Genomic DNA, 25,309 nt, shown 5'->3' on the forward strand with positions numbered 1-25,309 from the left:
TCTCAGCTCTTCAGTAGCAGTTGGGCTGCGCTCTGCTGTTTGATGGCTTAGAGTAGGCGTGTCAAACTCAAGGCCCGTGGGCCTGCAGTACCTCTGCCAGCAAAAGTGGAGCTTGGAAGGGCTGCATGCGGCTCTGCTGATTTCTGTTTTCGCTGGCAGAGCACTGCAAGATGCTGTTGCAGCCAAAAACGGGGTCCAGGAGGGCCCCATGCTGGAGATAATGGATCCCCCCCCAGCTCCCCCAGGCCACCATAGGTGCCCCTGACACCAGTGATGTCAAGCTAGTCATGCCCACACTGGCCATGTCCACCTGGGGGTCAAACACAACCCTGATGCAGCCCTCAGTGAAGTTGAGTTTGACACCCCTGGTTTAGAGGGTGTGAGAGAATCTGTCCAAGTGTTCTTTGTAGCCAAACCAATAGGCAGTGGTCTAGTACTATCAATATAAGATATTGTTTTGGAGCCTTCTTCATTTGCAATGTTAGAATTAAATCAAGCAGAGTCATTCATTCATTCATTCATTCCCACTTTTGCAAGTCACTGTCTGTTTACATTCACCATTTAAATGCTACATTTTTTGTGAGTGGCCAAGGCATACAGCAGATTTGTCCTATAGATTAGTGATGACCTCCCCCACTCAAAAAAAAAGAAGATTATTTTATTTTATTATTAATTACTGTATTATTTTAAAGCTAGGTTATTCAACAATTTTTTCTTCATTATGTAGGTGGCTTCACAACAATTTTTTCATATGTTTTGGGAAGCTGAGACATTTTGATGATTGTGATAATCACAGAATCCTAGGTAGACTGTGGGTTTATCAGGGGCTCTGGCCATCAGTTGCAATGTAGGCAATTCTAAGTTCATTTAGTTAGCTATTAGTATAAGTGGGTTGGTAAAATTTTGGTGGACGAAAAGCACCCAGCGCTTTAGGGGATATTTTTTTTTCTTTCATTCACTTGTGTCCAATTCTTGGACACTGCTTGGCTAAGCAACAGGAATTTTCTTACCAAGGTTTTCTTCAGAAGTCATTTGCCATTGCCTTCTTCCTAGGGCCGAGGAAAAGTGACTGGTCCAAGGTTTCCCAGCTAACTTTGTGCCTAGGGCAGGACTAGAACTCATGTTTCCCAGTTTCTAGATTTATGCCTTAATCGCTACATTAAACTTATAAAGATAAAATGGTTTCCTTCATGGAAGGGGTTCTTCTGCAGTTACGTCAACAATAACCATCAAAACCACCCTTCCACTAATATTTCAAAAGTTTATCTTTATTGATTACCAACATTCCTACTTACAATTTTACTCTTCAATTCTCTAGAACCAGAAAAATGCTTAACTTGGGTGGAGTATTACAAGAAAAATTGGGAATACTTAGAACAAAACCCTTTCTCTAGATTCTGCAGGTGTTTGTATTATTTTTAGGATTTTGTAAAGATACAAATAGGGCTCATCCTTCAGTCTTCCTAATTGTGCCTTTAAGATGTTGACTAACCATTCTTTAAGGACGTGACATAACCTTCATCTCAACTTCATCCCAGTTCGGCAACTCCAGATGCAAGATTCCACCTTTGAAATGCACTGTGCCTTTGAGGAAGCCAGGCAGCAATGGCTGGGGCCAGGGCAAGGGCAGAGGAGGCATCAGGGCTTCTCCCTCCTCCTCAGCAAGCCAGGCGTGGAAGAGTGGGGAGAGTTGCGGGTCAAGCACCGGAGAGTCAGAAGGCACATTCTGACATCGCACTAACACAAGTTTCCAGCACACACTCCTCTGTCCAAAGTGGGATTGAGTGGGGGGTAGGGGGAAGGAAGCAGGGGGATAGGGGAAGGGGGCTTCTAGGAGGAGAATGATTGCTTTATAACTAGAAGTGCATTTGTTTATTTCTGAGATTTTGAAGCTGCCTGATTCCAAAATTACCAAGTGGTTTACATAATATAAGAAAAACAAGAAAAAATGGCAAAAAAAAATCTATACATACTGACAAACATATTCCCTTTAACAAAAAAATATCACCAAGAGGCTCCACAGAGACGTTATCCTGCGTCTTCTGGAACGTAAACAGGGTGAAAATAACATAGATCTCACTGGGGTTGGGTGAAACTCATATTCAGAGGGAAGCACTGCAACATACAAGGCATGCTTCTGAGTTTCAATAGACGATATTGATTGAGAGGGATCCAAAATGCACCTAATGATTATTTTTTAAAAATATAACTTAATTTAAACCAAAATAAAAGCATAGCATGTAAAACAGACATAACAAATAAAAGCAATAACAATACACAGTATTTCTACAAACAAAACAAAATTAGCCGTCAAATCCCAAAATCAAAGTTTTTTCTCTATCCTTTTTGAGCAAAAGTCCAAAAGTGATTTCCAAATGGAAACAAAGCTAGAAAATTTTTGTTTTTCATTAGTGGTCAGTATTGCTTTCTCAGCCAGCTCCATTAATTATACCATCCATTTTTGTAAGAATCTGTATATCTTTCCACCTCTGTACATGTAGAAGTCTTGTTGCTACCATATTATCTATCTATCTATCATCTATCTATCTATCTATCTATCTATCTATCTATCTATCTATCTATCTATCTATTATCTATCTAAAAATGTATGTGTGTGTGTGTGTATTTGAACCAAACCTGGTACATAGATGACTTACTCTCTGGAAACAAATACTGTCTGGGTAACACACTCCTAACAACACTCGATGTGTGTTTGTGTGTGTGTATGTGTGTGTGTGTGTATGTGTGTGTGTGCAGTTCGGCGAACCTGCTAAATCATCTCACCCAGCCCAGCCTTGTGGCTTACCCCTCCCCACCCTTCCCTGCCACTTCTCACATCACCTGCCCTCTCCTGAGACCATTTTGGCATTAACATCTAGCAGAGGCAAGAAGCAAATTTTGGAAATTCTATCCACTTTCTTTTCCTAGTGCATAAATAGCACAGATAACACACCATTGTTCACAATCTTTATTGATTCAAGCAATGCTGTTGATTTAGTATGCATAGCATAGCAAAGCATAGCATAGCATAGAATAGCATGGAAACTATTAGCATTTGTGAAGTAAATGATCCCAGTCTATCTTCTTTGTCATGTATCATGGTTAATAAATACCAGTGCAACACTGGGTGGTTAATTTTTAGGTAATTGTTCAGATACTGAAAGACTGAAAATATAGCCATCTGAAATGGAAGAATCAAAAAATCAATGGCCACTTAAAGAGATAATGGGGAACACTGAATTCAACCTGCTCTAACATCTATTTAGTTATGAAGCTATAGAAAAGTCTGTGGATATTGAAACAAAATGACATGAAAATTAGAGAATTATTTCTATGTGAAAAAGCTACAGAGGAATCATTTTACTTGCCTAGTTAACTTACTAGCTCTGGGAAAGCTTGAAAATATGTGATGCACACCATGAAAAATGGATTTATGAAATTACAGTTGTATTCTAATTATTCATTTTAGGAAGTGATTTGGGTGAAGTGGTAAATGATCCTAAACCACTCTGTCTCAATAAGAAAAACCCCTCAGCAACCGATCTGTTGAAGGCTGTTAGTCACTAGTGCCGGAATAGTCACATTTCCAAATGCAGGATAAGAATGAATTCAATAAAAAAAGAGATAATGACAGATTTATAAAAGTAACATTCCTTATATAATGGATTTTCCATTCCAATATTTCTTCACTGTAATCACTTAAAATTATGCAAAACTTATTATTTAAGTCATAATAAGGAATTCATTAGAAGATTAATAGTTCTGGTTTACCAATTCGCTTACCAAGTCACTTAATTATTTAGTTCATTAATTCTGCAAATGTCAAGCTTGCCATGAACTCTGGTAATTTGCATAAGTAAGGTAATAGTTCCACCAGCAATCATAGTCACACAGGAATTTGGTGTCATTTAAAGATTCCAAATAAGAAGAAATTGTGTTATATGTGTATATATATCAATAAGGAACTCCATAATGAAAGAAATGGAATTTTCTTCTAGATGTTCGTTCTCAACCTTTTCTGCTTCAAAGAAGAACTAAGGTCAAAGGGAAAAAATGCAAAAATAAAGGGTGATAATAAGTAGGATTCTAGATGTTAGGGATCAAAGCAATACAAGTATAGGAAGTGATAAGAAATGATCCCTCACGCAAGTCAGTAATTTTAGATTTCATAGTTAATGAGTAACTCTTTTGATGTGGTTGTATGGATGTCATTACTTTCTCCAAAATGTATAAATGCTTTGCTAAATGGGACCTTGAAAGCTTGCCCTGAGTTTGGCTTAATGCACCTAGCCTGACAACAACACGCATTAATTTGGGGTTGTTATCGGAAAGCAGTTGACAGTTGACAGAATCACTGCAGTGGAACTACTTAGCGCATGGAATAGGTCAATCTTTTCAATTGGGAACTATCCAGAGATATTGGGTTCCAGATCTACATCTATATCTAGAGGATACCAGTTTGGAGAAAGCTGTGGTGAGACATTTGGAGACACAAATATCAGGTGGTCATGGATCTACCAGTTTTAGCAGTATCTAATATCGTAGGACAAATTTAAATATTATATTATTTAAGATTATACAAAAGTCAGGCTAATAACTATTTAAAACATTTGCTGTAAAAATCACATTGTCTTCATTTAATAGCACTACAGAGGGAATGTTTGCTATGTTCAGCTGCAAGCAAAACCTGCCAATCTCCAAAGGAGGACCATCGCCTGTGTTTTCAATAGATATACACCAAAATAATGTTCTTTTTCAAAAGTGGTTCTAAATATGGTACATTCAGCAGAACAAACTGGGCAATGAAATAACTAGTGAGAAATAGCCTCTCACCTGCCAGCCTCACTGGAACTGATAGTCATTAGTAGCTGATGTCATTTATGGCCTATATGTTTCGATTAATGCTGATTGGAGACATATCAAACATTGCTCAACAAACTTTTTATTACTGAATATAATTGGGTAACTTTGTTGTTAAACAACGGCAATTAGAATAGTCTATGCAAAAATATGGAATGTTGTCTTCTTGGAAGTCAATGGAGCTGCCAAAATATTCCCAAATGCAAAAATACCTGGTGAATATCTACAGGGGTAAATGTATACATATTCACAATACATGTGCTGTAAATCAATAAAAATGTTCTATTGGAAAAAAATTATTTGCTTTAATAGGCAAAGTTATGAAAAGCCCAATGTGCAAAGGCTTTATATTGCTTACTGGAGGAACGATACAGTGGTGGAAATTGGGGTATCAGAAACCCTGATGGATAGTTTAATATGTCCATTATTAAGGGCTATTTGGACAGAATAAGTAACAATGATACCTGCCAAATTATAGATACACTTTTAAAGGACTTATCATGGATCATCTTGATTTTGCTCAAGAAGAAATGGGAAGACTCATTGTGGTCTTTTTAAAAATAAAGTGCAATAAAATATTGCTTAAGTATTCCATTAGTCATCATTACAACAGATTCAACTCTAAGGTGTCTTTTCAAATATAGCATTCCTAATTTTTTAAAATTCAAAATTGGATATTTAGTAAAATACCAGGTAAAATTATCTATATTGCTTTATTAAAATAGCTAATCCCCATAGCATCTTGTAAACAATTGACAAATAAATAAAATAAAAATAAAAATAAATCTTCTAGAGAAACATTTCATTATCAAACATCCTATTGAAAAGCTGACAGATTGCATAAAATGATCCTTATTTACATCAGAGTAATGTTTTGCATTACTCACACTTAAGTTTAATGTATGTGATCCTGGGCTAATGCAAACTAGGCCCGTGGTTATGTAAATAGTTGTCAAATTTTATTAAAAAATTTCCTGTATTTATAAGAGGCACCTCTTTTTACATATAAAGTTTTCTACCTATTTAGTAAGCTCGAATGAAGAACATCAGTGGCTAGTCATTATGTCCCATGTAAAATAATTTGATGGCCTCTGATGCATGCCAAATAAGTAAGGCCATCTTAAATATTTTTTTTATTGTGAAAAGATATTCTTCTGTTAAAAATTCTATGCACTGCTAAAATCCCTGGAGGAAAGTGAAACCCTCATAAAACAAAATGGACTCTATCATCTTTAAGGACAATGAGAAGCAAACTCTTCTGATGCCAACATCTCCCCTTAGTCTCTCATGCCAATCAAAAAGGTACATCATTATAAGACCCTCTTCCATCTTGATTAGAATTGCAAGCAAACTCCATAAAACCTGGGATGGAAGAATGAGCCTCTGCAAAGGGGTGCGGGTGGGGGGTACTTGCCTTGTTGGATAAACTGTAATCCTTGGGTTCTCAGTTTCCTTTGAAAAAGAGCCCCTTTGATTTTTTTTTTTAAGGTGGCTGTGCTCTTCGTTCATTGAGCCAAAGAATGAATAGTTTTAATAATGACTGACATATACCTTATGTGTCAAAAGTTTTTCTTTTTTCTTTTGAGAAGAAGGGCCCATAGAGAAATACTGTTGGGATGGCCACAGTTGACTAGTACTGTGTCTACCCAAAGGGGAAGAGCAAAGACAGGAGTTTGGAAGGACATACATTTTTAAAATTTGTAATTTTTCAGAACTTATTAAAAAAAGCTAGCCTGTTGAATTATGTAGATCAAATCTATTGCAATGTTGGCAAAATCAGGATAGTAGCTAAGCAACTGTCCAGTATGACAGTCTACAAGATGATCCAACACTATTAATCCCATTTGTGTAGCAGATATGACAGCTGACACTTACATGGACATCTGCAGGAGGCAAGTGAGGGCAAATGATAAAATGAGTATAATATCATATTGATGATACAAACATTGGGACTTATGTATGTGTGTGACAGATGTCAGGACTGCTGCTTCTTATGCTATTTATCGCCTAGAGTGGGACACTGATACATGAACAATATGAAGAAAGTGGCACCAAGTATTGCTGTCATGGAATGTGACTGTGCTGCTCACTTAATGGTGTAGAGAAAGATGGAAATTAGATGGCTCACTGTTAACCTGTACATATTAATGAATATTATATTTTTCCATCAAACTAGCATGTACATGGTTCCCAGTGGCTAGATCAGCCAACCCCAGCCCGGTACCTATCCCAGAATTGCAAATGCTTATTAAGAAAAGTTGAACTAGGTGGCTTGAAGCTTGGTTCATCTATTTGCCATCATGAAAACTTAGATTTGACAACACTCACGCACGCACACATATATAGACAACGTAAATGTGTTATATAATCATAATCATAGTTTGAATTAATTACTTCAGGTCAGGGATAAGGACTATTATTTTGCAAATAAATTCTTAGTTTTGGTTTACATTAAATAGAGACTGCGGTTTTTCACGTACTTGAAGTGCCTGCCACATTAATAGCCATATTGCACTGAATGGGCTCTACTTTAGATTAATAAGTGCAAGAATGATCAATGTTATTTAATCATAGAAGATTTTGCAATGCAGAGATCTTGAAAATATATGTATTAAGAGAAGAAAACTCTCTTAGCCCTATATTGTAATTTCAGATTGATTCAACTCATTTCCATTCATGCATTTCCATTTTTTTAAAGCTAGCCCACTATTTAGCCATTTTTCATTATGATAAACATATTGAAATCAGGTGCATCATTATGAGCTGTTGTGGAGCATTTTGTTGCATTGGATCCATTCTGTAAAATCTTTTCTTAATCTTCATAATGGTGACTCAAGGACAATGTTAATAACAATTCTATAGAAAGACCTTTTACTAACTTACTCTATTTTCCAGTCAAGGGCCAATTAATATTTTTGGCAATCCAAAGGACAACAGTTCAGAAATAAAACAAATGCCAATAAATATTTACATTAAAGGTGAGAAAAATTCCAAGGATAAGATAGTTTTATAATGTGAAGAGAGAATATCAGAAGGAAAAAAGGGATGCTTAGATGTAACATATTTGTGAATTCTGGAATAAGCATGTTTTAAGTCAGTCTTCTCTTTAATTATTGTCTGAGTTTCACATAAAGTCTGCTTCATCAACTGGATAAATATTTGACTGCTGTTCAATAAATTGCATTAGTTTACTTTAACTGTATGCTCAGCCTTATTCAGGCATCCTACATTAGGCAATGTACTGTGTAATGCATCTCTGCAGGTGACCAGAGCTATTCTCTGTATGAGGTAAATTAAAACTCATATTTTAAAAATTAAACATTCTTGCACTTCATGATTTCAATATTTAATTATAACCTGTGTCAGGGCCTAATCTCTGACTGAGTCAGGCATGAAATTAATCAAAAAAGGCAAAAGCTTAGCAATCCTTCTACACTGTAAAAATAATGTAATTTTTATGGCAGCTCTGTAATTCTCAGAGGAAAAATTGAGGAAGGAAGTGATGGTAACTGATAGCAATTGCCATAGGCTGTGTGAACCCACAAACAAGTGACCTAATGTAGTGGTTACTGTGGCAAGAGTAGAAGTATGATTAAGAAGGAGAAGTGACAGCAGTCTAATAATAAATGTTTTAAGCAAAGCTTTAAATATATTGTCAAGGGAAAAAATAAGTACACGTATTTAAAATCTATATTTCATTGCAATTGTTATATTTTGCCACAGTAATTTCAGCAGGACTTGGAAAAAACAAATGAATCGAAATGGAAGAAATGGGAATTGAAGGGATCTGTTTTTCCTTATTCATTATTACCCAGAGCCGAATGTAATAATAATAATTACAACAACAATTACATCAAAGACTATTTGGCAAGCTTCTTTGATAGACTTTCTTTCCTACTAAGGGTATAATTGTTACAGAAAACAATGCTCTACTATGGAAGAAATTTGGAGTGAGGGAGAGATGGGGCATTTCAAACATTTCATGTAGCTGTTGGATCCTGTTGTCTATTTTAGAACTGATTTCTTGATGAAAAGTGTGTAATTGCCACAGCTGATGACTATCTCTTATAAGTTTTGGTAAGAACAGAAGTGGAGGCTCTTGGTTAGTGATAAATAGCTTGCTTTTTCACATACAATTTGATGAATTTACAATCCAAAATCAATCCAAAATGTGCTGGCATGAACTCAAGAACATCAGTTCATAAAACAATAATTTTTTGGTTTAATCTTGAAATGCTTTCTAAAGCTATATTTACTAAGAGTGATTTCCTACATGACCAATGGAGGTGCAATGGCTCAGCACTTAAAGATGCTGAGCTTGTCAGCTGGAAAGCCTGGGTTCGAGACCTGAGCACTACTTGACATGGTGAGCTCCTGTTACTCACCCCAGCTCTTGCCCACCCAGCAGTTCTATAACATGCAAACGCAAATAGATAAATAGGTACCACTTTAGTGGGAAAGTGTCAGACCTGCCTCAATCTGATCCCTTAGAGAAGAAAAACCCTCAACTTCATTTGGTTGAAGTGAAAAGTACTTTTACTAAGAGATGCTGGTTGCTGTAAAGTCAGGCAGAATCTGAGGTTCCTGTGCATCAATTTAAAACTATTTCCTTCGTTCCCATCCCTCTCCATGACCCGTCCAAACCCAGCCAATGCAATGCTGCTGAGATGTTTTGGAAATGCTAATGTGTTTGGTCTAGTAACTTTCCAGAGCAAATGGCCTTGACACAAATCGGATCCGCTATTCTTCATCTGTCATTCTCCCTCCTGAATTCCCACACAAAAGGCATACAGGTTTATTGCCCAATTGTCTCCTCATTCTGCCCCCTACTCCTTTGATGGCTAGACACCAGTGAGGTGCCAAGCAGAAGATGACAGACCTGACATGTCACTCCCCCTTAGCAGGGATGTTAGTCCTGCAGAGGAGAGAAAGGAAAGGGTGTGGGGTAGAAAACATAAAGTTAAGAAGTGAGTTTCCTTTAGTTTCTACCGGAGTTTAATATCCTTAGGCAGTTTAGCACTTGGCAGAATTTCTTTTTTTTTTTTAAACACATTTTATTAATTTTACAATTAAAAAAAAACAAATCTACAACATATACACAAATAACAAAGCCAAGAAAAAGGCCAGAAAAGGAGAAAGAAAGAAATGCAGAAAGAGAGGAAAGAGAAAGAAAAAAGAGAAAAGAAAAAAAAAGGAAAAAAGGAAAGGTGAACATTTAAAAACATTTTTATTTTTGACAGTCTGTAGGATCTTTTCTTCTTAAATTGTATCGTATACGCACATCTTATAGGTATCTATATTTAAATTACCCTCGACTAAGTTTATCTTATACATGATCTATCTTTGATTTTACCATTTATACCAGGGATTCCAGTTATTGTAATATATTGAGGACTCTTTGTTTTTTAAAGCTAGAGTTAATTTGTCCATTTCTGTGCAATCTAAAATTTTCTGGATAATCATCTGTTCTGTTGGTGTGTGAGATAGTTTCCAGCACTGAGCAAACGCTAGCCTGGCCGCTGTTAAGAGATGTATTATTATATACTTCATCTTTTTTGATAATTGTTTGTCAGAATTTCTATGGCAGTTGGCTGGTGGGGTGGGAGCTTGTTTGAGCCCTTCTCGCTAAACACATACCACAAGTCCTGGTACTCCTGTGGAATTTGGTGCAGGTAGGTTTTCTTTCACTCCTGCGTTGCAGTCCCCACTTCCTGCTTTTGGGTTTGGGCCCTTTAAATCCCTTCCTGGCTTTCCTTTCACTTCAGCTCGCTGGATTTTAAGCAACCCCCTCCTCCAGTTCACATAGGGGTTCCATTTCAGTAGCCATGCTAAACCTAGCACCAGGGATCTTTTCATGCTCAGTGATATGATAAAACGTAGAGTCTCTGTGTGTGCCTCCACCTTCATTTCTATTGGTTCGGTGACAAACATTGCTGGGATCCTTATGGAGCCTTATGAAAAAATTTCACTGGCAGGCTGTGGAAGAGTGATCTAAGTCACGAGTGAAGTGACTTAGTCAAGAGTGATCTAAGTCTCATCCCTAGCTTTTCAACTAGGGCAGGGCTGACTAGGCATCTGGTGCACCCTGAATCCAGAAGAGCCGGTAGGTTGGCTTTTCATCCCAAGTGCAGTGGGGACTGTCACTGGAGTAACTGATCCCCTGGAGTATCAGGGGATCATCGTTGGAGTTGGTATCACTCTCCCCAAGGCCTCTTCTCTGCTCACACCATCCTTGGGAAATGGGGTGAATTCTACAATCTCCACTTCTTCCAAAGCCATCTCATGGGTTAACAGTGGCAGCTTGGTAGGCTTCTTGCTGGGATGAAGGGTCACTTTTGGGCAGGAGTACTGGATTTACATTCAGAGGTCCAGTGCCCCTCCTTCTTGCATTTGAAGTAGATGGAAGAGCATTGCTGAGGGATTTGGATGCTTGTTTGTACTTTTGGTGTTTCCTTCTTCTCTGGAAAGGATTTTCACCACCTGCACCCCAGGTGATATTCTTCAAGCAGGAGAGCCTATACCAGGGTCTTCAAACTTGAAAGCTTTAAGACTTATGGACTTCAACGCCCAGAATTCCTCCTCTAGTCATGTTAGCTCAGGAATTCTGGGAGTTGAAGTCCACAAGTCTTAAACTTGCCAAGTTTGAAGACCCTTGCCCTATACCATTTCAGACAAGTGACTATCCAGTCTCTTCTTGAAAACCTCCAGTAATAAAGTACCCACAGCTTCTGAAGACTCTTCCACTGGTTAATTGTTCTCACCATAGGAAGTTTTTCCTTAATTCCAGGTTCCAGGTTGATTTATTGAAGATTTGAGTGAAGATGGGGGCCAATTGGTCAACACAGACTTTTAAGCAAGAAGGAGTTATCTTGTCTGGCCCTGGTGCTTTTCCTGGCTTTTGTTTGTGAAATAGATCTTGCACTTCTTTTTCTGCGATCACCAGAGGCTGTGAACCCAATGGGTTGGGGTCAGTTGTAGGAGGCTTAGCTGTTGTTAGTGTGTTTGAGATGGGGGTTGTGGAGATAGGTGGCTGTAGCTTCCTTTCAAACCTGCAGTAAAACACATTCAGGTCATCTGCTAGTTGTTGATTTCCTTTTGCCTGGGAAGGAAGTTTGCTGTAGCCAGTGATGTTTTTAAGAGTTTTCCACATGTTTGCTGGTACATTTGTTGAGAACTGATTCCTTAACTTTTCAGAGTAGCTTCTTTTTGCTGCTCTGATCTCTCTTGTTAATATGTTTCTGGCCTGATTGTATAGCATTCTGTCACTTTTTCTTTAGGCTTCCTCTTCGTGGCAACCTACTGAAATACTGCTATCGTGTCCCCACTAATCCTTCTTTTTCCTAGACTAGCCAAACCCAAATTCTGTAACCATTCTTCATATGTTTATTTTCCAGGCCTTTAATAATCTTAGTTGCTCTTTTCTGCACTTTTTCCAAAATCTCAACATCTTTTTTGTAATGTGGTGACCAAAACTGGATACAGTATTCCAACTGTGGCCTTACTAAGGCTTAATAAAGCAGTACTAATACACGTGATTTTGATTCTGTGCCTGTTTATATAACCAAGGATTGAATCAGCTTTTTGGGTTGCTGCCTCACACTGTTGGCTCATGCTTAAGTGACTGTCCACTAGGACTGCAAGGTTCCTCTCATGGTTATTGTTTTTGAGCCAGGTGTTCTGGGATGTTGGCTATTCCTGCCAGCTTACTCATCTGCAAATTTGATAAATTCCTTTTCTATTTCCTCAACTAAGTCATTTATGAAGATATTGAAGAGTACTGGGCCTAAGATGGAACCTTGTGGTACCTCATTGCTTACTTTCCTCCATGTAAATGTAGTTCTGTTAAGTGTACTCATTGTACTCATACAGTTCTGTTACTGTACTCATTGAGTACAGTATGTCAGCCAGTTACAAATCCATCTGGTGATGATGTTGTCTATCCCACATTTTTCTAGCTTACCAAGAAGTAGGTTGTGGTCCACTTTGTCAAATGCCTTACTGAGGTTTAAATATATTGTGTCCACAGCATTTTGCTGATCTAATTATTTAGTCACCTTGTCAAAGAATGAAATAAGATTGGTTTGGCATTATCTGTTTTTTACAAATCTGCGCTGGCTACCAGTTATAACTGTATTTGTTTCTATATGTTCATAGATCTGTTTTTTTCCCCAGAATCTTCCCAGGTATTGATGTTAGACTAATTGATCTGTAGTGTAAGCATTGGACTTTTCCCCTTCAACTGAAAAAGAATGAACTTCTGAAAGCTAGGTACTTCAAAAGGAATTCTTTATTGAAAGGAAGTGATCCCAGTACTAGACAAAGAAGAATCTAAGATGCTTCAGGGATACAGTAATAGATAAATGGAGTTAGAACCCCTCCCCTTATTTAGATGTGGATTTAGTCAAACAAAGAACCAACATGTTAATTCCCTAATTAGTTTCCTTTTCTGGGAACGTATCTTAGAAGAGGTTCCCAGGGAATATCTTCCAGAGCTGGAGTTAAACAGCTCTGCCTTTCTCTCTACTGCCTGTTACTTCCTTGCCATTTTCTATCTTTAGTGGACTGACTGTTTCCTTGTTTTTTAAGTGTTGAAAGAATTTTATTTGGTTATTTTTGACTTTTGTTGCAAGTTTTGTTCATTCTGAGCCTTTGTTTTCCTGGCTTCATTTTTGCAGATTCAGGCTATCTGCTGATATTCTGCCTTAGTTATGTGTCCTTCTTTCCATTTTTTGTACTTGTCCTTTTTGTCTTTCAGTTTATCAGATACATCTTTGTGCAACCATACTGGTTTCTTCTTGGAGTTTTTCTTTTTCAGCGGTATTGTGTTGGATTGCGCTTTTATGATAACATTTTTTAATGTTTCCCATGCTTCTTGAGTTGTTTTCCCCTTTTAGGATTTTTATCTTGTTTCAGGCTAGGTTGATTTCCACCTCCTGCACCAAAATACACCAGCTATACAGGGTAGGTGGGGCACACCTGGAGATGCAGGTATTTTAGACCTCATCACTCAGCCCATCTTTGAAGCAGCTGATCAGGATCTCTTGTAGCCAGTTGGTGAGCCTGCAAGCCAGGTCACAAGATTCCTGGATGTACTTGGCCACAATTCTCCATCCCTGTCTGACGGTCTTGGTGTGATCTCTAGCTTTGTGGTCAGCTAGGGGGTCATTGTATTGCTTGTGGAATTCTGCCATGAAACCTTTGAAATTTCTCTCGGGCATTACCACTGTGGAGGGTGACCATCCATTGTGCAGTGGCCACTTCTAGGGCCATGGTAACACATCTTACTTTGCTGCCTTCTGTTGTTATCTCTGGACCTACTCCTGCATGTAGGTCCAAACCTGGATTAAAAAGGAGCCCAGTTGCTGGTGAATCCTATTGGATTTCATACCCAGCAGTGGGGACTTACGACTCCTTCTTGCTGGGAGTCAAGTTTAGCTGTCAAGTTGTGCTGAAACTGGGAAGGTTGTCATTGCAGCAGACTCGGACCTGGTGCTATGGTGGCAGATATGGTTGCCCTGTTGGTTTCTAGAGGTAGCTGATCATCAGGTTGTGCAACTCAAGCAAGGGCTTCAAGTGCCTTGAGATTTTCGAAAGCCCCGCACATGAATTTTATGACTTGTTCCATCATCCAGTTTGTCAGAATATTCATGAACTGGCAGAGACATGGGTAACAAGGTCAGCCAATGGGAGCTGAACTGGGGGCTGAGATTGGAAACTGTCTGGGCATGGCTTAGCTCTGTGCTCTCAGCTCTAAACTGAAACTACTACTCTGCTCTGAACTCTGAAGCTGCTGCTTGTGGTTTTTTTGCTTGTAACCTTCATCAAATTGGAAGAGTCTACTATTGGTATTGTAAACTTTATTTCAAATGTCACTATGTATATAAAGAAGTTAATGAATCCTGCTGAATCAGTCATCTGTGTGTGCTTTTTGGATTTGAATTTCTGCTGCAAAAACTAATACAGTTGTTGGCCACGTTCTCTGTTCATCTCCACTTCTTCTTCCACTTCTTCCAGCTCCACTTGTTCCATGACTGCTGTGGCTTCCATGGGTGAAAGCACTCCATGGGTCTCTCTTCCCAATCTTCCTTCCTCCCAACACCCAGGCATTACCTGAGTCTTAGTGGATCACCACAGTTTTCTGCCTCTCCTACCCACTTGGAGAGATCCAGTCCTGAAGGACGCCTGGACAAAGACTCTCCCCAGCCTACGATCTCTTCTTGATTTCTCCCTTGAGCTAATATCATGTGCACAGTTCCCCAATATGGTCTCCAGGTTGAACACAATTGCAGATTCAGCCTAATGTCAGACCTGGCCAAGTCTGATCCCTTAGGAAAGAAAAACCCTTGACTCCATTTGGTTGAAATGAAAAGTGCTTATAGTAATAGATGCTGGTCATGGTAAAGTCAGGTGGAATCTGAGTTTCCCACGCATCAACACAAAACTTTTTCTTTCATTCCTGTCCCTCCCCCAATGACCAGTCCAAACTCAGCCAATGCAATGCCACCAAGATTTTTTCTGGAATGCTGAGGTTTTGGGGCTTGTAAAGGTCCACACTCAGAGCAAATAGCCTTGAAGATCCCTGGCACAAATCAGTTCCATGTTGATCTGCTTTTCTTCAGCTGTCATTCCCCCTCCCGAATTCCCACACAAAATGTATACAGGTTTATTGCCCATTGGTCTCCCACATCCTCCCCCCCGCTAGTCCTTTGTTGGTAGGATGTCAGCAAGGCACCAAGCCAAAGATGGTTGACCTGACAGAAGGTAACAATGTTCCATGTTATTGTCAAGTAAGGATCATGGGTCATTAAGTGAACACATTGCTGCAACTATCTGCCAGCTTCCAACAAAGTCGATGGGGGAGCTGGCAGGAAGTTTGCAAGTCCCAAGTGACTCACAAGGAGGCTAGCTAGCAGGTAAGTGGCTATTACAGGGTAGGGAAGAGGTGGGGGAGGGTGTGCGGGTGGCCAGTGAGACATGGCAGGGTGACTGCTGTCCAGTGGGGAAGGCTGTATGAAAGCTATACAAGTAGCTCTAGAGCCAGGCGTGGCAAAAAAAAACAAAAAACCACACCCCAACAACATTGTTGTACTACCCCGAATAAGTCATTGTGCCTCCCAGCAAACAGAATGGTAATCCCAGTGGAGGGGAAGTAGGCAAAGACAATGAAGAACAGCTGTGGGGTCGGGATGGTGAAAGAACAGTTGCAAATATGGGCTGGCTAAAAATTTTATCCTGTGATTGCAGGGATGCTGTGACAGTCTTAAGTTCAAAGATCAATTGCAAGTGTTAAAGTTACTGTTGTAACTTTAAATGATCACTGAATGAGCATTAAGCAAGAACAATCTGTACTTCAAATCCAGTCTAATTCCTGGTGACTTCATGGACATATTCATGTTCTTTTTTGGCAGTTAACACAACTCTTTTTTCCACTGTTGCTTATTTTATTTATTCCTTACTTACCACAATATAGGATGTTTGAGGATAATTATCCATTTTTAAGGGTAAATTTTTAACACTAATGTATGTTTGCAACAATAGGTATATTTCATCACAATAACTAAGGCAATTCAGACTTTTCCCTCCATATTTTCTTCTATGATTTCATTAATTCGACAAGCAGAATTTCAGGCATCCTATAAACTTCTTTGCTCAGTAGTTTTCTAAATAGTTTCATTCTGTGATTTAAAAAAAATGCCTTTCTGCTCCAAATGCCACATTAATATGATCATGTGATAAGTGTAGAAAAGTGCTGGTTTCTGCTTTTATTGTCCTATTTATGTAGCTATTTTTAAACTAAACGTTATCCTGTAATCTCATGAATAAAATATGGAATTGCTCGTTGTAGTTAGAAATTAGGTGATAGGGCTCGGGGGTTAATATTTGACCTCCTTTTGTTGTCTAAAAATGTATAATTAATGAATGGCTAAGCAAATAATGTAATCAACTGAACCACGTGGCAGCCTATGCATTCAAATAATCTGTCTGTGTTTTCTTAGGAACATAAGAATCTGGCTATCAAGCAACTTTCTTTTTATTTATGCTTATTCATTATCTACTATCAAAGGACACATCGTATAAGCCCCTTTTTCAAAAATCTGAAAAATCAAAAATTTAGGATTTGGTGCAAGAAAAGCATGTCTTCTATGTTTGACTGCAGTCTGTATGGATGTATTTCTCAAACCTTCCTCCAAGCATTCAGAGATTTAAATCCATATATTATCCATAAATGCATAGGACACTCTAATATACACAAGAAAATATATGTCTGATCTCAAGTTGTGCAACCTTGTTTTAGGCTATATTGAGGTAGGTAAATCATTCATGACCAACATTTAACAATAGGAAATGCCAACTGTCCAGAAAAAGAAACTCCTGGGACATCATTTTACCAAGAGTATAAAATTTTTACTGAATAAACCACATTGGCAGAGAAGAAGCAAAACCAACTCTGGGTTTCCCATGCAAAAACAAGGGTAGATAATTCCCCTTTTTCCTTTGGGCCACAGTCCAAATGTCCACCAATCATTCCTGTTCATTTTGTTATGGAAAACAGCCAGCCACGCCGGGACATCTGCTCAATGTGTCCTTGGGATGCCAGCAATGTCCCACGGTACAGACGGATGGCTGAATACCATTCTCCCTCCCTTCCATTCCATCCCCACCCCCCGCCCTGTTATTGTCAGGCTGTGAGTGAAGGAAAAATATAGGTGAAAGTGTGAATTAGACTTCACATACTGACCCCCCCTCAGAAGAAGGGTAGACTTGAAACAATAATAAACATATATGCATATTATTACTTACAAATTAACTACTATCACAATCCCTTGCAGCAGCGAATCCACATCTAACAGCCTGGGCATATGCCAAAGCCTCACGTAGGCAAAGGAGTTTCGATACCTGCAAGACCTCACGTAGGCTGAAAGCAGGTATCAGGAACAAAAGGATGCTGCCCACCTTGGGCTACTGGCTGACTGCAGGCGCGGATTGATTACTTTGTATCCCTTAAGCGCTGTGATTGGGCGCTACAATGTATCCACTGAGACCCCCCACTCTTTTAACATGTAAAGTAGACTGAACTTTCTCTTTTGTGACGTTTAACAATGTGTGTTCAATAAAAGAGCTTCCCTGAGCGCGTGTTCGGGCTGCTCATCCAAGACTGAACCGGCTTGGTCTCTTTCTTGATGCATTGGACTCAATGAGAAGCCTTCCTAATGCGGAGCAAAGCCGCAATCCCTATTGGGACCACTGAGGGTACTTAGTGTGAAACTACTTCTTTAAAAAAAATATTTTTTATTAAACATATTTCATCATTTCATATCACTTTTACAGTCTTTACAGCATTCCAGCATCAATAATCCTCACATATACATATCAATTACATTCCTTTTTTCTTCCTTTAACTATATACGCTGACATTAAGTTTAATATATCTCTTAAATTATCTTTATATTTAATCTTTACTTCTATTTTCTAACCATTTATACCATGTGTCCCAGACCAAATAATATTCCTTTTCCCCTCTTTCTTTTAATTCTAATGTTAGCCTATTCATCTCCACACAATCTAACACCTTTTTTTAATCACCATTCGCTCAGAGAGCATGCTGTCCTGTTTCCAGTTTTACGCATATGCAATTCTGGCTGCAGTCGTTATATGCAATATAATATATTGAATTTTCTTACTGTAGCTTCCTCTTATTATCCCTAGTAGAAATAATTTGGGTTTTAACTTAATTCATTGACTTGTGATTTCTTCTAGCCATTTTCTTACTTTGGTCCAGTACTTCCTAGCTTCCGGACAACTGCATATGAAAAAATGTGCTCTGATTGTGTTTGCATTCTGCAGGTCTATTTGGAAACATTATCGCCAATCTAGCTGCGGGTAAATGCCAATGATAAAACGTTTTGTATAGATTTTATTTGTAAGCTGCCAACATTGTTAATTTATAGGTTTTTCCCCATAGTTTTTCCCAATGTTCTAATTCAATATTATAGCCAAAATTCTTTGCCCGGGCTACCATAGTTTCTTTGACCATTTCTTCTTCCATTTTAAATCCCAGGAAATAATCATATGCTTTTGTTATCATTTTCTCCTCTGTCCCCTGTATTATTTTGTCAAGTTCTTGTTGTTCCTTATAACAGCCATATTTTTCTAGATCCTTTTTATATCTTTCCAGATATGGCAACCAATCTATACCTATTCCTTGTTATTTTAACTCTTGGTTTATTTTTAAATTCCCTTGGGCATCTAATAATTTAATACCTTACCATTTTATCTAAGTCTAATACATTTAGGTATGTTATGGCCTCCATAGTTGATAAGCAAACTGGTATTTTACTATAATGATTTTTTTTTTCATTAAGAAGTGTGAAACTTCTTAAAACAACCTTGCTGCCCTAACATCTGGAGTAGCTACCCACTCAGCATCTGCTAATGGGTATCCTTTTCACAGTACTAGATATTGTAATGTTCTCTTATGGTATCTAGAATCAAACATCTTTTTGACCTCATAGTACTCCTTTCCTTTAACTAGAATGGGCAGAGGAAGTGATTCTCTGACTGGTCTCTACCCAAATACTGGTTGAACCTTCCTGAGGGTTTTTGGCAATTCTAGTTCCACCATCACTGGATTTATAATCCAGGTGGTTTGGAAAGACCCTGTATATTTGGGACCTAGCTTTCTACAAAGTTGCCTCAGGTTCAGATGTTCAGATAAGGATACACCTTATCCCCCCACTCTAAATTATTTTTTTTTGGTGGCGGGGGTGCTTCTCCAATCTGCTTGCCTCCTTCGACTTTCCTAGTCTTATTCAGCACCTCACCCATGGTGCCCTACATGGCTTTCAAAGTATCCATCCACTCACCCAACAACTCTGACGATGGGATTCCCTGTAGGAGTTCTGGAATAAGCATGAACTCAGTTCCCGTGGCCACTTTGAAAGGGGTAAAACCTGTGCTGCTATGCACTGAGTTGTTATAGAAGCTTCCCAGATAGGCACTTCATGGAGGCAAAAAGGCCAAATGGGGTTCTATGTCCTTTTTCATGTTGGACACCAGAACTGTCTTTTTAACCAAGTGAAGGGTTTTCACCAAACCCAAAGTGCCCTGCAGTTTTTGTGTCATGGCTCCTCTGGAAGACCAAAGTTTTCTGGCTTGCTGGGATGTACAATTTACCCACCTTCCACATCAAGCCGTCCTTTAATATCAAGACATTGTCTTTGGAACCATTTCCTCCCTCCAAGGCATCCTTCAGCAGCTACATCAACAGGTCTCCAAACAGCTGCAGAGAGATCGTTCTCTGCTGTCTTGTAAGTGCTGGCACTGTAAGCTGCCTGGATGGGATGATGGAATTAAATGCTTCCTCTCAGGCACTTCTGCACTAGGGCAAACAAGAGAGAACATCTGCTAAGAAATTCTACCCCTCTGGCAAGAGCCCACCAGATCCGCTTAGGGGATAGCTTCCTGTGGCTCTTTAATGCATCTAGTTTCTTTTGGTCCATCCACATCTCAGCTGCTTGCCTAGCGTTCCACTTGTCCCCATAAGGTCACCGTGACTCCGGGGGGATTGGTTGATCCTCTGCTTCTGTTGCCTTTCCCATATGCTTTGCATACCAGGCCTTAGGGCCCAGATTGGCCCTCCATTGCTCTCTCCCTCTTGAACATGGTCTGTTGCTCTGGCTTTTCAGCCCTCTGTTTGGGCCCTAGGCCAGTCCCTTGGTTTGAGCCTGGGGTCTCTTGAGAGAGGACTTCCCCTGGCTTCACCCCCCATCCATTTCTTTGTCACCTGCTGCCATCTCAAAGCTAACCTCCTGGTGGAGTCCAGGCTGTTGCACAGACAGCTGGTTTAATGTCAACTGTCCGGTTGGAAAATCCAGAAAAGGGAACTCTTGGGACATCATTTTACCCAAAGTATTACACTTTAGTGAATAAACCATATTGGCACAGAAAAATTTAAACCAGCTGTAGATTTCCCACGCAAAAGCAAGCATAGTTATTTCCCCTTTTTCCTACAGTTCAAAACACCCACCAATCACGCCTGTTCATTTTGTTATTGGAAACAGCCAGACATACCGGGAATTTGCTCAGAGTGTCCTTGAGATGCTAGCAATGTCCCACAGTGCTGACTGATGCTTGAATACCATTCTCCGTTCCTTGTATTCCATCAACTGCCCTCCCTGTTATTGTCAAGCTATGAGCAAAAGAAAAATCTAGGTGGAAGTGCAAATGAGTCTTGACAAATAGTTTGATTTAAATTTGAAATTTCATATTCAAAGACAACAAAATCTGATTAAAAATGATTTGAGATTAATTCTAAATTATTTTAATCATTCAAAAAATATTAAAAACGATTCACTCAATAAAAGGTTTTACCATAATCTATAAATGAACATCATTAAATTGCTCATAGTTTTGGCAGGATAGAAGAAAATAGGACTGGCATATATTTATATAGCATAGACCCTAATGAATAATTTCAAATCATTCAACCTCAGTCCTTCCCTAAATGTCTTTTAAGGCAGGAACAGCAAAGATGAGGAAAAGACAGCACAGAGACATCTACGTTAACCCATCAAAGTTGTGAAAACCAATGTAAATAATGCCTTAATTCATTTTAAAAACACAAATTTCCCCCCAAAAAGATTTAAACCAATTCTTTTTACAAAAGATAAACACACTGACAGTTGATACCCAGAGAGAATGCAAGGAAGAGAACAGAAATTAAAAAAATTAAAGGTGGAACCTGGGAAATGGCACTAGCATGCCCAATGCTATAATCCTAGCTGCTCTCATTTCATTCTACTCCTTTCTCTTTTGTTTATGTGCTTAATGAGATCTGTCTATGAGACCCATTCATTTCTCCTTTGTGAACCCATAAGAAAGATCTATCCCTCTCCTTTGCATCTATGAAGTCAAAAAATAAACAAACATACAAAAACAAAACAACATCCTTTCTGACTTTGTGTGGTTAACAGGCTGTGCTGATAAACAGTAGCTACTTCTTGTATATTTCATAATACACATACATTTGCATTGTCCATATCAAGTAAAATGAGTTTCAATATCTCCCACAATTTTAAGACTGATAGCTGGTAGGTTTAAAAGTTTTCCATGGGCTTCCTATAATTTCTTATAGCAATTCCCCATCTCCAGTATGGACTTTATTCCTGTTCAGAGTTCACCAAGTTACAACAAAGAATAGGAGATAATAGGACAGCACAGCAAAGAATATCCAGCAAACCTTTATCTTCTCAGCTACTTGTCATTTCTATTTGTCATTTCAGCAACTATTAAGCAAAGCAAGAATGTTCTGGACTCACTGGGTAACAGCACTTGCTCCAAATATATATCCTTAATAGATTAGTTATGGGCAAAGAACAGTTCTGCTCTTTTAACCTGTTTTCGGGGAGAGGGATACTTTATATTTTCTGTTCTTCCATGGAAGTCAACTTCTTCCCTTGTTTACAACAGTTGGACAAGACTAGAAATGGGGGGGAAATGAGCTAAGATTTGGCCTTAGGTCCAGTCAAAGAAAGATAAAATATAGCAAAAAAACAGAGCAATGATTTTTCCCACCCCAAACAAAAATAAGCACAACTAGACATTATCCAAAGGGTGGAAGCAAAGTGGAGCGCTTATATATAAAATAATCGATTATCCTTTAGTGGATTGCTTGCCTGGACTAGCTGCTTCTTAGCAAAGTTTGTTCTTTATGATTTTATGTGAGAATAGGATAGGATATGATAGGATAGCATACAGATCAGAGAACAAATGAAAATATATGATGACATCAGAAGAGTAAAAGATTGAAATGGAAATGGGCTGGTTACATAGCAAGAACTGATGGCAGGTGGATCAAGGCAGACACAGAATGGATTCCACTTGATAAAAAGTGTCTACAAGAGACCTAAAACAAGATGGAGCGACAATATCAGCAAGTATTAGGGGCCCAACTGGCAAAGAAAAGCTGAAGACGGAATTGGTTGGAACCATGCAGAAGAGGCCTTCATCCTGTAATCCTGTAGTGGATAGACAATGGCTAGGAGGAGGAGGAGGAGGAGGAGGAGGAGGAGGAGGAGGAGGAGGAGGAGGAGGAGGAGGAGGAGGAGGAGGAGGAGGAGGAGGAGGATAGAATATTCTTTATTAGCCAAGTGTGATTGGACACAAGGAATTTCTCTCTGGTGCATAAGTTCTCAACATACATACAAACAACAATTATGTGATATTATGTGAAGCTTGTGCTTTTTTAGAAAGTCAATGTGTGCCCAACCACTGGGCTCCAGACCGGTACCGGTCCGTGGATCATTTTGTACTGGGTCGCAAAGAATGAATAATCGTGATTAAAATATATATAAAAATATGTTTTTGCTTCCAGGTATCTTATTTTGAAAGACAACCACTTCCGCCCTCACCTAACTTCCGCGCTTGACTCTTTGGCGCGTATTTATCCTGAATCAGCAATGCAAGCTAGCCCTTGCAAAATGAGCCAGAAACAGATTCCTACCTGACTTACGGGTTCATCGCCACAGGTGATTCACAAGCCCCACACCCACTCTGTGTAATATGCGGTGACAGATTTTTGTTATTGGAATGTTCACGCCCCTACCCGGTCCTTGAAAAAGTGTTTCTGCGTGAAACTGGTCCCTGGTACAAAAAAGGTTGGGGACCGCTGCCTTACACCACTGCAAGAAGCACTGAAGAAATAGACTATTATAGCCACAATACTATCTTAGATCCATTCCCATAATGAAGTCTCATTCAGTTTAAAACAAAACAGAAATGAACAAGTTGCAAATATATATATATATATATATTTCCCCCCACCAAAACCCTCCACTTTTTTGTGGAGTGAGGAAAAGGAAAACGAGAGTTTAAAAAGCTGAAAACTGCAGACAGGATATTCACAGAAACTAACAGAAATCCCAAACAGCTCAGTTCCCCATTGAGGTGATAGAATACATTCACTTGGGTTTCCCTAGTTCTTGTCTAAATTATTAAGCCTTTTTTTTTTTTGCAGTTCTTTGAACCATTAAATGTTAAATGAAAAATAGGCATATACTCAATCTAATGGAATGTATCTATTTTAGCTTTTATTTTGTAAGGGAAAAAAAACCCAACACCCACAATCATAGTGCCAAAAATAACCATTTGCTGCTAAAGTTTAAAATTTTCCAATTATGGGAAATCAACATGAGTAGTATCATATTGTAGTCTAGGCCTTTTTGTGCTCTTCTAACAAACATATACTGTCTGAGTTCTCACCAAACCTAAAAAGTGAACAGATTTTGAAAACCTTTAAGAATTAAAATTTTGACTAGTATCAAAATGGCATCTGTGTAACATAAATAAAATCTTGATGGCCAGGAACAACCAGTGGTTACAGAAAAGAAACAAAGCTGAGCGTAATAGAACAAAAGTAATCCACTTTTTATGTTATGGAGCAAAGGAGCAAAGGAGAGAATATTTCACTTCTTGTGAAATATTTCTGGACTTTCTCAACTGTATTAATATCAGATACGTAATGTGGGTTCCACACTGATGAGCTGTATTCAAGTATTGGTCTAGCAAATATTTTGTATGCTCTAGTTAGTAGTGTGATATTACCAGAGAAAAAGCTATGTAGGATTAGGTTAACAACTCTTAATGCCTTTTTGGTTATGTAGTTACAGTGGGCTCAAGCATTTAGATAATTAGAGATGAGTACTCCAAGGTCCTTGACAGAGTTTGGATCATCAACAAGGTCTTGACTATTCAGCCTGTATTTTATTTTCTGGTGTTTTTTTGCCAATATGTAGGACAGAGCATTTATTTGTTGAGATTTGAAGTTGCCATTTGTTTGACTATTCTGATACATAGCCGAGGTCTTTTTGAAGGGTAGCAGTATTGTCTGTGGTGTTGAATATCTTTACATCATCAGCGATGAGAACGCAGTTGCTCTTGATATGATCACAGAGATCATTTATGTAGAGTATGAAGAGAGTTGGTCCTAGAAAACTGCCTTGGGGAACACCACTGTTGACAGGTGCAGAATTTGATAGGATGCTCTCAGTGGTGGGATTCAATTTTTTTTACTACCGGTTCTGTGGGCGTGGGTTATTTGATGGGTGTGGCTTGGTGGCCATGTGATTGGAGGGGCATGTCCAACTCAACATCACTCATGTCAAGAGGCGTTTCGCCCAGTCCCTCCCCTCCCAGCCACTCCTTGTTACCCCAAGCCTCAATGTTAGTTCTGTAAAAAATTTCACCATTTTTTGGATTTTATTATCTGCATCCATGTACTATAGATGTACTTTAATGGATCACTGAAAGGAGGAAATGGTTCACATGCTTTGTCCAAGAGGGTGATAGGCAGGTCACAAAACAGGATTTTGAGAGGTTGCCACAAAGAAGGGGGGAGGGGGGCAATGTATTTTCCAAAACAGCAGAAGGCAAAACAAGAAGCAATGGATTG

This window comes from Pseudonaja textilis, chromosome 5, assembly GCF_049901715.1.
Source record: "Pseudonaja textilis isolate UNSWEBS1 chromosome 5, rPseTex1.2, whole genome shotgun sequence".
Lineage (NCBI taxonomy): Eukaryota > Metazoa > Chordata > Lepidosauria > Squamata > Elapidae > Pseudonaja > Pseudonaja textilis.